We start from the raw sequence: 17,473 nt of genomic DNA, 5'->3' as shown, positions 1-17,473 counted from the left end.
TTCCACCACAGGCACTAAGGAACCACAAAGCAGGCTGCTTCCATTCATCACTGTTTGCTTCTTGGACCCCGGCTGAGGAGGTCTGACCTCAGAGCTTGTGGCAAAGCAGGAATTTGAGAGCGTGGTAGATTATTTGCTAGATATGCTTATTTAGATAAGAGGCACCATTGAGTCTTTCTAGATGAAACTAGAATAGCTGTGATGACATTTGTTTTACTGTGCAAAGTGGTCCGTCTTTCATGGAATATTAAAGGGAGAAGACAATGTCAATTTTCAAAGCAGGTCTATTTGGACAGCAGTCAAATCCAAACTACTAGGAGAACAAGAAAATAAAATTGCAGCTAACTGTAAGGGACCATTGTGTTAACATTGGAAAAAAAGCAGTGTCTGAAATGAAATTGTGAATAGGAAATTCTTGGATGACTGAATATCTGAACAGTTGAGCACAATGTGAGCAAATAACTTTGTGTTCCACACACCAAAGCCTGATTTTATTTTAAAACAGAGCACAATAATTGTTCAAGACTTTCAGCTGTCTTCATGTGACAGGCCAGGTGTTCATATGCTCATTCATGTATGGCATTGTGCATTTCCTACATAATTGTTGAGATCATCCCATTGTGGGATCTGTAACTCCATACTCCAGCATAATAAAAGAGGAGTCTCTCGGGGGGTGGGGGAATTGAAAGAAGTGTATTCCTCTCTTCATAAAAATAAACCTACCTAAGCTCAGTAGGGTTTCCTTAACAAGCATTATTAGGAACTGACTGATCAGCAATACTACCCACCTACATCTGGCACTGAATTTCCCAAAGCTTTTTCATTATCTTAGGGAAAAAACCAAAACAACCTGTATGCTTATAGGGTAAATCCTGCTCCTCTAGTGCACTGTTCAGTTGTTCAATATATAATCTTTCTGTCAGCTCTCTACCTGCAGCATCAGATGCTGTGGATCTAAAAAGTAAGTGCCTGAACCAGAACAACAGAGAAGTGTAACAGATACTTTCAAATGTAACCAGTGCCTTGCAGAGTAATTCAGTTTTCAATTAATACACAGCAGTAAAGTACAGTTGGACAAAAATTACTGGAGTTACACGTACTTCAATCAACATGAAATCCAGAAGAATGCTGGCTGACCACAGATGAAATCTGATTTCTGAAATAAGGTGTATTAAACAGTTGCTTTCAGGAGTTGGGGGGACAATGACTCCTGATTATAGAAGGAAGCAGCAGAACGCCTGCCGCTTTTCTCCCAGTTCCCTTATGGAGAAGGGAAGAATCAGGCAGAGCCCATGAAAAGTGACAGCTCGTGTGAAGTCTAATCCTGCTGGTTTACCACTGAGGATAGTTTTAATTTCCAACTGCCAATGGCATTTACTGTTCTGTATATAAAATTGCCCTTAGCTGGTATTTTTTGACTGCTGATGAGCTTTATTCAATTACTTCCTGGATACTCCCAGCCCCTGTTGACTGCTGGGGGCACTGGGGACACTGCAGCTGTTAGAAAGGGCTCCTCGAAACATGTAAATGAAGGGATGTGAGTACTGGTTCTCCTGCACTGCTTGAAGTCAACTTCTAGCTAGGTTGGTTACCTGGGAAACAGCTGTCAGCACAGTGGAAAGGAATCTATTTAGTGCGGTGGATAGGTGATGGTTTTCCAAAAAAAAGAGAAACGGCAAAAAACCCCACCACTGCTTCATAATTTAGGCTTTAAGTATATCATGAAAGAAATAGGAGATAGGGTGTTCTTTTCAAGTTTGTTAACAATAAATTATTCCCTGAACAAAATAGTCCGGAACTGCAGAAATGTTTAATTACTGGGAAGAGTCTTTTTATAGGGGATTTAAATTTCAGCAGTAGCTCAAATTTTGTTTGTGGCAACAATACTAAAAATAACATTTTTTACTTGCCAGTTACCCTCAATTAGAATGCTGCAAAGATACAAAAAAATGGAGAATAATTTGTTAGGTTGTTGACATTTTTTATCTTCAAGATTCTTCCAGTAGCACTAGTCTTTAGATCAGTTCTCCACTGAAGTTAAATATTGTTGAATTTTTCAGATAGTGTTTCCTGCACCTGCAGCAGAGACAGGTTAAGAATAGCTTTTCCAAAGTGGTGAGAGTTAAGAATTCCTGGCTTATGCACTGTGCTCAGATTCACTGACCCATGTCATATCTCAAAGACAAAAGCAGAAAAGACAGTGAAATTAAAATGCTGGGTGTCTTGGCACCACTTATGCATTTCTGATGGGCTAATGATAGCGGAATCATCAAAGCTCAAGTTGTCACCTGTATTGTTGGGCAGTTTCCCTCTTTTTAGAGAGGGCTTCATGCTGCTGTTTTGGCAGAGGATAACCATGTCTCTTTGAGCTATAAAATGGGTACAAAGTAAATGCCTGCTTATCTTCTTTGTTCATAATTTATTGTTTTAGCTGTTAATGTTTCAATTTGAGAAGGACTCTGAGCATCTCACCACTGATTTGTCTTCCTCATGTGACAGAGGATTTCCAGACTCTAATTGCAGAGGTACTTTCTTAGGTTCCTCTTCTACCTTACCCTGGTTTCCTTAAGGCTGCCTGAGGATCTAAATACCTCTTGTGTTGATACACAGTGAGGGCAGGACACCCTAGGGACAAATTTCCATGAAAAAGCCATACCCCTGCCTTTTCCTCTGCCCCACATCGTGTCCCTGATTGTGATGGAGCTCACAGAGGGATCAGGGCACTGATCTTCCTGAAAGCAAGCCCAGTTGAAGAAAAGAATAGAAAATGAAGAGGAAATAACATGATGTTTCATTCAGCTCTTTGATTTGGATAACTGTAATTTCATAAGTGCTTTGTGGCTCAAAGGTTGGGACAGGAACATTCTGCTCAGAGACCAGAACTTCAATATAAGTTCAAAGAAATAGACAACACTGCAGTTGTCTTAGGCAGTTTTGAGAAGCTTAGCCTAACAAAATCAGGTAATTATTTTATGGTGATAATCTCCCTGTCACTTAATTTGATCCTGTAGAAACCAGCATGTCTGTACCCCTACACATAGTGAAATTCTGATTTTTTTTGTCAGGACTGGCTTTTGAAAAACTCCATTTAGTCTAACCACTTAGTCCATCAGCTAGAAGATTATAATCTCAATTTACCTATGTATCTTTGTCCAAGATCTAATATTTCTCAGGCTTCCAATATGCTACAAAATGTATCAAATACCATTAGTTGGGAACACAACTGCTCCATAATGCTCAGTTTCCATTGCTAGTCCTGCGGATCAATATCCTTAAAACCACAATCCTTAGCTTAAGTTAAATATAATTGTCCTATAGGAAAGATAGGAAGGAAAAATATCCTGGAATCTATTTGAAGGCAACTACAGCTAGTTGGGAGCAGATGATGAGAGGAAATGATGCTAGATGAACACAGCTTGTTCCATGAGTTCATATTTTATGGCTCCAGAAATAAAAGTACTTATCCAAACACCATGTATATGGTTTTACTTTTGGATCTTTTTCAAGCAGTCTCATGACAGCATTATTGCCTTGAAACAATTAAGCCCACCTGAAGGAACCACTCCTAGGCTGTATCTGTTCCTGCAGAAGGAGAAGGCAAATTAAGCACAAGAGGTGTCTATGAATAAAGTGACAGGCATGAAAAGGTTCCTCCTTATAAAAGGGAAATTTCACATGGTTATAAGCCTACGTTTATGTTAATTAAGGACACATCTAGGGTTGGAAGGCTTGAGAAATTGATATTACTCTACAGAATATATATGATCACTCTTAAGTATGTTGTGCCTGTAACTGCATATTACTATATGCTCCACACTATACTTAGCAAGTCTGTCTGTCAGAAAGCTCTAATTGCTTTACGTGTGAGAACATTAAGCTGCAATAAATTTATATACACAGCTGTTCCATTACTGTGGAACAAGTTTTATCTCCTAATAAATTGATGTTTCTTTTTAGTGTCAACTCAACCCAAAATTTATACCCAAGAAGGTGAACCTTAACATCACATAATTAGTTCAGTGACACCAGTGGTAATAGAGGGTATACACTGTACATCTCTTAAATATATTGATGGAAAAAAATTTTGACTTCTGTTAATTGTTTCTTGAAAGCATAATTGTGATTAAGAGCAGCTGTAATTGGAAAAGGAAAAAAGAATCACAACCTTTAAACATGCATTGGAAACAGCATGTCTGCATTTGCAAGGAGTTGCACCATAACAGGAAAAAAACTAACAGCCTTCTTTACAATAGAGCATGGGGAAGAAAAGGCATTGTGGTTCTGTGTCGAGTCACATTTAGGTTAATGGAACAGAAGCTTAGACTGCTCTGGACTTTTGATTAATATTTAATTAATCTGCTGTAGAAGACTCTGATTTGAATTAAACTGGGTACTAATAAAGGAACCAATTCACCAAGGAGTTCACATAAATTTGACCTGCCATTATGAGAATTTAAATTAAAATGGCCAAAGTTTTGTTTTCTGCTCATTTTATGCCTGGTCTATATCAAGTGCAAGTAATTTATTAGGAGTGGTGTAACTGGAAAAGTGAAACAGGAATTGATCACTAGTAATAGAGCCATAGCTACAATATGACATGCCATTTGGTTTGTTTTAAGTACCATGAGCTAAAGAGTTGTATTGTTCTCTCAGTACTGTGTTTTACAGCTTGAAAAGAAGCATTTAGCTGTACACAACAAAGAGAAGTATAATTTGATTTTAAAAATGGCTGGAATGGTTTCTGGGAGTTGTTTATGCTTCTATATTGTCTCTTAATCAGAGTGGTATTAAAAATGATGCAAACAAAGTCAATTCCCCAGGTGCTGTGACTTCCTTGACCTCCCTTCCCATGTGTGTAGGGGTGTAGGTATTGCCTTACTTTTGAAATATTGCCTACTGTGAAGACAGGGAGGGTTGAACTGCCTCACGAAGGATTCTCCTTTTTATCCATCATGATGGATTATAAAAAGTATCTATTCAACTTCAATATAGGAAAAATGAGTTTGTAGTTACCTCACTCACAGTTTTTTCTGCCAGCTCTTTTCATGGTCAGGGTAGATGCCATCACCATCTTGTGTGCTAGTCAGCTCCTGACCTAGTGAGCAACTTTGATGTGACCCTCTCCATTAGTTTGGATGACACCTAAATCCTACAGAATTTCTTCAAGTCTCATTACTAAATTCTCATTCAGATACTCTGACTTCAGCAGCCTGCTCTAATATCTAATCCATCTGGTTTTAGGTGTCTCCAGGGTAGTCCTGTATAGCTTGGCTCCTTTTGCAGTCAGTCAGTCACTGAGCTGAGCCCTCACTGCATGCATTTGTTCTGGGGGAAAGGAACATTTCACAAATGTCTGTGTGCCTTCACTGTGCAAGAGCAAATCTGTTCTTAAACTGTGAAATCTTTGGCTAAGGTCTGGTTGTAGGCAGTCTGTGCAGTGTCTGCTGCAGATGGGGGTCCTGCTATTTGAGTAATGCCTAATGATGCAGAAATCTGGCAAAAATAATAAAAAGTAAATAGCAAAAGTGCAGCAAAATCAGATCTTTGTGGGTCCTGCTTACTAAGGATGTTTATCATTCTTTCCTTCCATAGACTCTAATTCCTGGTTTTGGTTTCCCTGGAAAGCAAATTACTGTGTAGCTCAAATGGGAAAATTCGTGGGAGCTGAACTTAATCTGAGTTAGCAGCATAGCAACATAAACTGCTCTCTGGAAGCTATGTCTTGCCTTAGTTCTTTTTGAAAATTCCAGTGAAACTCATGGAGTTTCTCTTACCATTTTTATGGGAGAAGTAATTTATAAAGAAGGCTGGAGCTTACACAAATGATGTACAATGTCTGGTACTGCTTCTCTCTTTACAGGATCATGGCAGTCACACGTGAAAAAAAATAGTGTGACCTGTTACCTTTGAATTACAAAGTCAGTACTACATCATGAGCTTATTTCCAAAATTAATCTTAAATACCAATGCAGTTTTGTGCTGATGTTTCATTAGTCTGTCATTTAACAGCTCATTGCATTAATAAGCCTCATTGTATTGAAAAAGATTTTTAAGAAATTAATAGCAATTCTTATTTTTTAAGATAATTGAAGAAGCTGCACTGAGTTTTAAAACTGAGGTAGGAAAAATGTGATAGAAAAAATAATTTTAATATCTTTTTTAAATAAATATATTTGTTAAAATTGACATAGTCTTGTATATGTGCCTCTCAGACATTTCAGCCTATAGGATTTTGCCTAGTGAGGAATGGTCGATGCCAGTAGAAACAAGTCTATAATTTGCATTAAATGGAACTGGCTGTGCAGTATTGCTTATGGTAATAGCTACAGTTACTTGCTTATAATATTTTATCTTGTCTTCTGAGAGCATGAAAGAGCATTTTGTAGGTATGTGTCAAATTCTTCAGGTCAGTTGAGTTCATAGTTATGTAGGCTCACAGTTCTGTAGTCTAATTTTCTTCTGCTGACAGAAGCTCTTCTTTGCTGGAAATACCCAAAGGAAACTCTTAAAATTGTGGAGAGTGTTGGAATGTCAGGGTACAACTTAGCCTTCTGTCACTTCTTTAATATTTATACATTTTCTGGTGTTGTAACAATTAATTCCTTCTGTTGGAGAGTGGTTGTATATGAATTATAGGTGGCCTGATTAGCTATTTCCATGGAATACAAATTGTTGCCAACAGTTGTTTGAAAAACTCTGTTTTTATCTCAATGTGAGTCTGTCATCCTATCAATGCCTTCAGACTCTTAATCCTGAAATAAGAGAGGAAGGAAGGAAAATATCTTAAATAATGAGTTGCAATGGCAATTTTTTTTGTTTTGTTTTATTTTGGGGGGTTGCTTTTCATAGATATTTGTTTACTGTATAGATCAAATGCTTAGTGTGTCCTTTGACAAGTGCAGTCCATTAAATGCTTTATTCATGAACTGGGATCAAGGGATTGTCTCAGTTCTAGTCTGCTCTCTGAAATAAGATAATACAAGCAATTTCTGTTAAGTATTATGGTTTAGGAGAGTGTGGGGAAAAGAAAAAGTTCTTTAATCTCTTTGATCAGATTTGAATGGCAGTAAAATCTTGTGCATTAATGCTTAAAATTCGAGATTTTATCAGCAATCATTTTAGTAAGTAGAAGTTGAGCTGCTGTGCTGAATAAATATACTACTCAGTACATGTAATGTGTTGATTTCCCTGGAGTTGCTCTGTAATTCATTGTAGAGAAAGAATGAAGAAATAGTAAATAACAAAAAGAAGAAACTGAGTGATATAGCTGTAAGTGGACATATTCCAATTGGTATGATGTGCATCTTTCTGGCAGCCAGGGACAGCTTACCAGGTAATTTCAATAGCAAATTGTTTCAGAATTAATCCCTGAATTTCATACTGGTAACAAGAAGCTTAGGGCTGAAAATGATTCCTTATTTCTCCCCCCAAAACCTTGGTCAGACCTTCACATGTCCATAAATTCTGAAAGCTCTGTTGGATTCAGTGGGTCTGGACAGGTTTACGCTAGCCAAAGCTCAAGCCCAGAAATGCATTTTAGAGCTCTGTACAGGAACTGGCATTGCTGTTCTTTAGTTAGAATCACATATGTAGCAATTTCCATTTCAGCAAAGCTCACGAATTAGAAATCTCACTTTTTTAATAGCGTTCAGGAAATATTTCTGGTTTCTATACCGGGACCCATGAAGCGAGTGCACGTCAGACGCTCCAACGGCAGCAGAAGGTTCTGCTTTACAGCAGCGTTTGTGCTGCTGGGCCTCCTGCCTCAAGTGTCTGAAATAGAATTACAGTACAATTTATTATATTTATTATCATGCTGTAGAAGAAAAGGCATTTTCATGTCTTATGATCTGAGGCCCTGGACTGTGTGATTAGTCTGTTACATTTTGGGGTATGTGGCCACTGCAAGTTTGAGCAGCAGTAGTTTGTGCTGCACAGTCATATTTGATATCTGCAAAACTTTTTTTTGGCACTTACCACTTGGACTGAAATCTTTCTGATTAAAGGTGTCAGAAAAAAGCAGTATCTTAGAAATCCAACTAGGTAATGATGACAAAATAAAGTGATATCAGTTTGGATATATTTTTAACAGGATGTCAAAACACATTGTCATCAAAATCCCCAGAGACACTATTATGGTGTCAAAATGAAACGTTATCAACCTAAGACTACAAGAATAACAACGAGAAATAATACTATTGTAACTTTGTAACGTACTGCCAATATCATGCAAAATAAATTTGATGTGCTAAGTGGAATTACTTACTATGTATGTTTCATTTCTTCCTGTTTACTAAAAAGCATATGGCAATTATGTTACCCAAGAAAACCTTATAGCATTTGCATAGTATTTGCTAAAGTTATGTAAAAGTTGAGATACAAATTAATCACACTGATGAGACCTTGACCATAAAAACTGTTGTGTTGCAGTCCTTGGCTTATCTTAGGCATTCCTCTACACTTCTATATGCTTCAGAAACTAAGAAATTTAAGACTTTTATTTTTTTCATAATAGAGAATTATAAACAGTAGCATAGTGTACTTTCTAAAGAACACTTAAAATTATACTGAAGTGAGATCTGTTTATTGTATGAACTTTATACAGGGCTTTAAAAAAGGCTTTTCCCCATATGTGGTTATGTGAATGCAAACACAGAGAGGATGAGCAACTTGATTTTGTTCTAATGAGTTTTTCTGCCAAAAGATTAAAGTGTTGTACTGCTATGCCCATTGACCATCACCTCCTACCAGGCATTCCTAGTACCAGATTTCTTAGGATGATTAATTTTCCACCTACCTTGAGCACAATTTAGACATCTAGAGTGGATTCATCTGCCATAATATAATTGTCTAAAACTATCCCGAGCTTGTCCCTTTACTCTTCTTTGTCAGTGAAAAAAGTAATGAGCTCTTGAGAGTAACAATTGCATCCAAAGACAAGTACTGTGATTGCCCTCTGGAATACCTTATTTCTCTGTATTTCCCATAGGGTGGGTCCAGGTGCGTAGTTTGAACTGCACACTTAGCTTTTAAATGATTACAGTTGGCTGCAAAAAAATCATATCTTACCTTCTCCATGTAAATAAATTAACTTTATTATAACTTTTATCAGGCTAATTATCTTGGCAAAATATTGAAGTGGTGTTACAAGTAAATGTTGTATTTTGTCTGCAGTATGAGAGATACACGCTTTTGGGTTTCTGAAATCTGCACTTATGTTGAGACTAAACAGCCCAATGGCATGAAATAGTATAATTCAGGATTTCTAATCCAGTGTTTCAGAGCATAGCAAGACCATCAGCAATTATTGGGCATCCTGCAAAATACATCTGAAAGAGAATTCCTGAGGAAAAGGCATATTTAGCATTTCCAGGAGGAAAAATAAGTTAAATAACTTGAAAATATCTCAAATAGTAAAAGTTTAGTTCCACCTAACTCACTAAATAACGAAGTGAATTTTTGAATAAAAGGTAATTGCTGGGGTTTTTTCTGTCCTTATGTGGAATTGATTATTTTTTTTAATACAACTGTAATTTCACACCAATTTATAGTTCTAAAGTCAATCAAGACAGTGTGTGGTAAAGCATGATTAAAACATTTATTTACTAAAATCTTCATTTTAAAAGTACAATGCTGAAAGGATTTATCCAGAAATAATTTGTTTTTCAAGGTATAATACTGAGATTTGTTTCTACTCTCCATATGCGTATAATATTTAATTTAAAAATCTTAATTAGTTTTTATGCTAATCAGTGTAAATCTTAGTGATAAACTTCATAAGAAGGCAACAGTCGGGTGAATTTAGGCATCAATTCAAGTAATCAATCTTAGCTTTGATTTTATTTTTTTCTTGGGTGGTTCATATTGTGTGCACAGGCACTGAATGATGAAGTGCCTAACAGTAACTTCTGATTTAATTTACAGATTGAAGTTTATCTAGTTTGAAAAATAAAACAATGATCCCACAATTTTCTGTATTTTATATAGTTTCCAATCTACTCCAATCAAAGGGAGTCTCCTCAACTTTCACCTAGATTTGATAACCTTAGACCAAGTCATTTTTGTTTGCTTGTTTTTAATGGAAAATTTCACATTCTGCAGTTTGAAATTAGCCTATAGTTAAAGTAAGATATAATGTAAAATCAATCAAAATATTATTTGAAGATTTATAATGCAATAGCCTCTGTCAAAGTAAAGAAATAATTATACTATAATTATGTTAGAGGCTGGTAAGGACAGGGGAAGACATGTGAACTTGGTGTAATGTATTATCTTTTTTAATGTTCAGGCATTTTAAGCAGATGTCTTAGTCCATAGATCAGTGTTTGTCTAGCAATGTATTGCTTAATACTGTAGTTTAATGAATACTTTAAAACAAAATGTCATTTTTATTAAGGGCAAGTGTTCACAAGAGTCAAAAACATTCTATTTGGTTTTGTTAGTTGCAACACCCTGGCACCTGTTTACTAAGTGTTTTCTCTAATTAAAGAGAAATAAACATAAAATATTTTTTGGGTTTCCAGTATAACTTATGTCAATGCATTAAGCAAGATCTAAATACTTTTAAAGTGAAGTTTTGCATTGAAACAGAGCTAAATTTCACCATTTACACTATATTTTCAATTGTGCATTATTTAAATAAACCTTTTTTTTCAAATCTGTTTTCAAATTTGGAAATTTGAATAATTTGAATAATTTGAATATCACTTTTGCTTTGTCCTTCAAATGGTGCAATCAGAATGGGTTTTTTTTCTGTTTTCAGTGTTGCTAGACCCAGCATTGTTGGCTAGAGGTGGGCTCTGAAGCAGATTTTAGAGCACGGTGTCAGCACGGAGCAGAAGCTGAGTGGTGTGAGATGTGCTGGAGGGAGCTGGGCTCTTCCCACTTCACAACATTCACACCTCACAGGTGCTGCTGGCGTGGACAGATGTTCCTTTTTGCAAATGCTGCCGTGCTTTAAGGAGTGCTGCTTCTGCTGCCCCTCTTTCTGCCCCTGTGTCTCATCCTGGGAGATCAGAGGGAGCTCTCCCTGAGCAGGGTCTGGCAAAGCAGCTGGATTAGCTTAAATGGAAACAAAGGCTGACATGGCCTGAAGCCTGCGAGGGATCTTCTGGATGATCCCTTCTGCTGGCACGGGAATGGCCAGCTAGGTCCAGGAGCGGATTTCTTCTCTGTGGTCTTTGTTAAATGTCTTTGTATTGCTGTGCCAGGCAACTCTCACACTGGCACAGAACAGCCTGCGATGTCTGATTGTGGCTGTTCATCGGCCCTAACAGCACCGGAGCCATCACTGTCTGTTCCAATTAGGGCAGGAAGATTCTTAGGTCAGAGCCCATTTCTCACCACCTGATTTTGAAGTAATTTTGTATTTCATTTGGAATCAAAACTGCAAATTTCTCCCTTGCTTCATCACTAGTATTTTTTTTAGTTTTCTTTTTTTCATGATTTATTAAATCTTTCTCTGTGTATTTCTGCCATTTCTTTAACATTCTCATAAGTAATTCACAATGAGATGTCTTGTATTTTCTTTTAGGTTTTGTGGCATTCTCTTTTTTCTTGTCCTTTTTGGGTTTTTTTTTCTACCTCGGAAAGTGCAATACCCTATGAGAACACCTGTAACAAGTTGTGTGTGGCTGAAAATTGGGTTGGCCTATATCTGCAAAATCTAACAGCTCTAAAGTAAGGCTTAGACTGTGTGATAACCCAGTAGCTGAGTGTCTGTTTTCAGATGTTTATAGCAAGTTCCTAAAATCTCTGCTTTTCCTTTTAGTAGAAGAATTCCACTGAAAAGTAAGACTGGATTTCAGTCTCCGGTGTGCAGGCTCTGACAGGCTAATAAGGAAGAGTGATGGTGGCAATAAAAAGGGTCTTGGGTGCATTCTCCGTATTTCACTGGCTGTAAAATGATGGCCCTGCTACAGAAGGGCCACAGAGAGACTCAAAGTGAAACCTAGTCTGGAAAGTTTGAAGAGACTGTTGTAGTGAAGTGACCTCCCCATCAGCCCCACCTCTCCACGTTGTTTATGGCCATCACATCAGAAGCAAGTGCTGAATTTCAAGCATTTGAGGTTACCTTTCTAATCTGGAGAAGAGAGGTGTATCTTTTTAATTTTTAATTATTTCCTCTGTTGAAATTGTGTAAAATGATCATCTAAACACAATATCAAAATTTGGAAATTAATTTTATTCACTGAAGAAGAAAGGGAGTGCGTTTGGAGACTTATGTACTTCATGGTATTGCAGTTGATGAACTTCCACTGTGAAGGTAACTGGAATGACACTAAAATTCCCAATGAGCTGATTTCACATGCATACATATTGACATAAATCCTAAAGTTTAAATCCTGTTTTGATGGAATTACTATGCTGAAGTGTGTATGTATGTGTACAGGTAACATGCTATATCTTGCCTGTCACATTAAGCCAATCCCTGAATTTAGCTGCCTTTAAAATCTCCTGACTTTAAACGATATATAATGCTCGGTGTTTATTTAGCAAATATGAAATGGCAAAAGAGGATGAGTTTTATAACTCTGTGAACAGTAGAAATAAGCCAAAATTGAAAGAGATCTGGGGGAAAAAATGTCTGGTAGAATGTATACCCTTCAGCATGCAAGAAGCTGCCCTTGTTAGAAACTAACTTTGCATGCATAATTAATTTGAGCTGCACATTTTGTTTCTTACAGCTAGAAGAGAAATTTAATTCAGGTGTTTGGTGAACATATGGGGGATTTACTGTGAATTTATGACCTGTGGTTTGAGTGTAAAAACCCAAGATACTAGCTGATAAAACTTAATGAAGCTAGAGCAGAGAAACTATTTTTATTTGCAGTTTTGTAATTCATACATTTTTTGGTTTTTAACACCTCTCCTCTACCTTTTTATGCCTTATTCCCAATAAATACTTTGACAGTTAAGAAAAACAAAACTAGTGTGGAATAAGGCTTTTAATTCCTCTTTCCAGGTTACAGCCATGGTACATTTGTAGTCTAACAAATTTCATCTCTTGCTCAGCTAATTTTTTTTTCTCAGATGACTGTAGCAATTCTGTAATCATGTAACAGCTCTTTTATACATCACTGTTCGTGGTTGCTCCTGTTTGTGTACCATGTCTGAATGTGTTAATATCCATGTGTTCATGAAAAATCTATTTCCCGATGTCTCAGAAAAGGACCATATATAGGGCACGATGGAAGGAGAGGACCAGCCAAATAGGTTACACTAACTTAAGCCTGGGGAGTGGCATTTAGATGTCAAAAAATAAACCACAGAACAAAATAGGAAAAGACCAATCTGCTCTGGCAAGCTGGTGGCAGGAAGGAGGCAGTACAAACTGTGCTGCTGCTCAGCCCTCATCGCCCTGTGCTCTGTGGGCACAGTCATCTGTGTCACTGATGATTAACAAATCTGCCTAAAGTGAGCAAACCAGCAGGCTGTGCATTGGGACGTGGTGGTAACTTTAAGGCTGGTAAAGGGCACACTTTCATTTTATTTATGTCCATGACTTTTTGAAATAACCTGACAGTTTCTGCTTATTCACCCTCAAGGGCCATCTGAAACAGACAAATCCATCTGCTTGGGGTTAAGCACTGTGGAGAGAGGGTGCTTGAGTTCCAGTAAATGTAGCAGAAGTTTTTATATTAGATTATCACCACTCTACTTTCTGTTGGGCTGTTTCGTCCTGCTCAAGTGATGAAGAAAGGGGCCAATTTTGTACATTCAGTTAGTCCTGTACTTTGGTAAGGATGTGTGCCACCAACCATGGTGTGGCCGCATTGTCAATCCTCAGTGTGAAAGAAATAAATTTGCTTCCTGCTCTTCTCTGTGTGTAAACAGAGGTAGATACAAATTCAGACCTTAATTTTTAACATGACACAGGTAATCTGTTCAAATGAAAAGGAATTTATATCATACAAATGGGTGATAGTTATTTGCCAGCTTGAAGCAAATAAGAACCCATCTGTGTTTTATTACTGCTATCCAGAGATCTAAGCAGCCAGTCAGGCTGGCGAGGCCCCGGCAGCTCAACTGTGTGATAGAAGATTTCAAGGTGTAAAGAACACTGTTTGTTTACTAACCTTTTGGTTATTCTAGTCAAGTTGCAACTGCCTGGTGGTGTTGTTAAGACCCTTTTCCATGCTTTTTCAGGCCAATAAATTTTTTTCCCAAAGCTTCAGTGGTCCCCGTTCAGTGGCATGTTTGTATCTTCTACTTTATCACACTGAAAATCTGACTGTTTTGAAAGGAATACAGCTCTGCACATCAGTGCATGACATCACACTGAGGCATTGCTTAAAAATCTGAGACCCTGATGGCCGTTGCTGCAACTGCTTGTTCCTGGAAATATATGACAGCCCTGGCCTATCTAAGTCTTGCTTACCATTGCATTTTTAGTCTGTGCTGCTGGTGGTGTGTTTTGAAGCAGCACTCAAAAAACAACTGATTGTGAAATGTGCCATCTGCAGATGGGAGGCAATGGGGTGCCAAGTAGAGCTGTGATACAAGAAAGCACAGATGCTTTGCAACCCAAGTAAACTTTGGCCCTAAAATCCTTTCCTTGAATTTTATTTATTTTAAGAACATTTAACATTGAGAGCACTTTGAGAGAAGATCACTGGTATCTGATGCTAGGAGGTGCTAATTGACTTCTGTTAATTCACAGCCATCCTGTTATTAAGTAGCTATAAGGGAAGGCTGTCTGGGCAAGCTGTGGTTACTGTAGAGAGTTGTAATTCCAGTTTTGCAAAAAAATTTAAAACTGGCATAGGTTAACTCTTCAATAGACTTTGGATGGATGTCAAGGTAAACTCCTTCCTTCCTGCTAATAGTCCTGAATTCTTTGAGGTGGATCTGCCTTCAGATTTTCAGTGCATTTTAATGAAGGACTCAAACAAAACATGGCACATTTAATTGAACTTTTGAGAACTTGCCCCATACACCCACAATGGGAATTTAAGCAGCAAGATCACCTGCAGCCTGCATCCTAGTAGTCTATTGATATGACCCTATCTTACTTTGGTCAATTCATCCAATAAGTCAAAATTTATTTTGATTTAGACTGGCTAAGGACACTTCACATGGGATGTAATTTGTTTAGCTCTGCCCCAAGGGATAATGATGTGACTTACATAAAGATTTTTTAGATGAAGCAGAACATCTTGGGATCTGAAAAGTAATAAAGTTAGGTTTGCACTGTTGACTCCAACATTTTATTGGTGACAGTTTTCCCTAGTGATTATGATTTTTACATTTTCCCCCTTCTAGAAGTACTAATTGTGAGTTGAAAGAGATACCAAGTGGGTTTACCAAGTGTTCCCTGAGTGCAGAGGGAGTGCAGTGGGAGACATAAAAACCAGCAAAAAAAGTGCTGATGATAAGAGTAACTGGATGAAGAAAAGCACAAAAAAAAAAGAGGTGACAGCATGGCAGGCCAGGACAGAGATGTGCAAGCCCTCAGTGGTGAGAAGATTAAGGCAGCTATAATTTAACCTGGAGAACCAAAATAAGGTTGAAATGAAAATGGAAACCAAAGGAGGCAAAACTAAGATAAGATAGTCTAAGCCCTCAAATAATATTTTAAGAAATGTGTCTTAGTGCCTACTTAGCTGTCTGGATTTTCCTCTTCTAAATAAAAATATTTAATTTTTTAATTATTATTATTATTATTAAACCACTGACTTGATCTCAATTTCTGTTTCTTAGAGACTTTTTGAGCTTGAAGAAATTTGAGGAGATACAGAAATTCCTTTTTCTAATTTTGCTCCTTTTTCTTCTGTAAAATAGTTCTTTTCATAATTCACTTCTTTTGCAGTTTTCTAAATCTGAGTCATGTCCCTTGCTTTTCAGATAAAATAGAAATATTGTTAAAAGATTTATCTTCTCTGCCGTTATCAAACCTTTAATAACTTTGAATAACTTTTCTTAAATCAGCTTGACTTCTTTTTTCTTTTCATTTTTTGTAAGGGTTTTTTATGCATTAAAATAAGTTCTTTAGTCTGGAGACAAGTTGATCATAAATCCCAGGATCCTCCTTGTCCTTTGTTACTCGTCTCTGCAGTGTAGAGAGTGTGAAGTTCATGCATTTGCTGTTTGGGAAAATACACATTTTGGCTTCATGGTATGGACACTATGCATTTATTTTCTTGCTATTCCTCTGATAAGGTAATTGTTTTAATGAATAACTATCACAAAATGTGCAGAGGCCCTCAGATCTGTAATAACCCTTCCAGTAGCCCATTTTGGGGCTGGTGCAGTGTATCCTGTGTAGTGCACAAGGTGTAGTGCAGTACTTTGGAGTTCACCTTCTGTTTGCCATTGGATAAACTGCTTCAGTGTCACTTTTGCACTGTGATCCCTAAAATCTGAAACAATCTTGATTACAGAACCCTGATTGTTTACCCACCATCTTGAGTACTACAAGGTGTCTATGGATGGCATTTTTTCTAGTAACTTTTGCACAGAAATTCAATTACTTTTCTCTTTCAAACATATTCTTATGCCTAAAATTTTAATATTTAGTATATTTTTGCTTCTGAAGTGCAATTTATCATGTAGGAAACACCTCTCTGTATAGAAAGCAGTGGACTACTTGTTTGTTGGATTAACAATAACAGTTTTAAAAATCAACAGACCATTTAAAAGTGTCTTGTCTTATATTGGGTTGTGATGAATCCCTTTAAAATGTGAGGTGCATAGCAATGCATGGGGAAAAAACAAGTGGTTGTATAGTAAAGCTGGGCAGAATTTGACAATAAGGAATAAATTTACATAAAATAAAACTGTAAATGGAGATAAGCTGTTTCACAAAATGAAGTTGAATTAAGGAAATAAAATTAGCAACACACCTACAATGAAGTGGAAATCTTGAAAGTAGCAGTGTTTCATTTCCACCTGTTCTAAATTAAGCTTTCTTTTAATTGTACTTTTCAAAATGGTAATTTGCACATAGAAATTTACTTACCCTACAAATAAAGCATCTCCTAAAGCTCCCATTTGGGTTTTTAAAAAGCATGAAAGAAAACACTTCTCTAAATTCCTTCCTTTTCTCTGCCTTTGGTTTCAAATAAATTTTAAAAATAAATCAACCCAAACCACTTCAAAAATTAGCCTTTGCCAGAACCATACTAATTTTTCTGTCTGGCCAACCAAGCACTGATAAACTCTATTCATTGGCACTGAAAAGAGTGGGAGGTAATGTCTCAAACATCTACAACCTCCAATCCCCTGCACCTACCAGTCCCAAAAGACATGGAAAACAGTCACAAATGGACTCTACAATTGTCTCTTTTCATACGAAGGAAGACACAGGATATAAATTCACTGTGTTTTATTGTACCCTGTGTCTAAGAAAGGAAATCTATGGAATTGCTTTCCATTGTCTCTCTGCAGATTTCTCTTTTGAAACAAAGTAATAGATGTCCATTCCTCATCAGCTGTTTTGAAATAAACAATGAAATGGAGGGCACAAGAAGCC

General features: G+C 37.1%; 1 protein-coding gene across 11 annotated transcripts in view; it reads left to right on the top strand.

The window, feature by feature from the left end:
- Positions 1 to 17,473, top strand: part of PARD3 (par-3 family cell polarity regulator) — a 442,615-nt gene that overhangs the window by 408,958 nt on the left and 16,184 nt on the right. The window lies entirely within an intron of this gene.

The sequence above is a fragment of the Onychostruthus taczanowskii genome, unplaced genomic scaffold (genome assembly GCF_017590055.1).
Source record: "Onychostruthus taczanowskii isolate IOZ18803 unplaced genomic scaffold, ASM1759005v1 scaffold3, whole genome shotgun sequence".
NCBI lineage: Eukaryota > Metazoa > Chordata > Aves > Passeriformes > Passeridae > Onychostruthus > Onychostruthus taczanowskii.
Note: the sequence above shows the minus strand (reverse complement) of the source record. Positions and strands in the feature narration are given on the sequence as shown.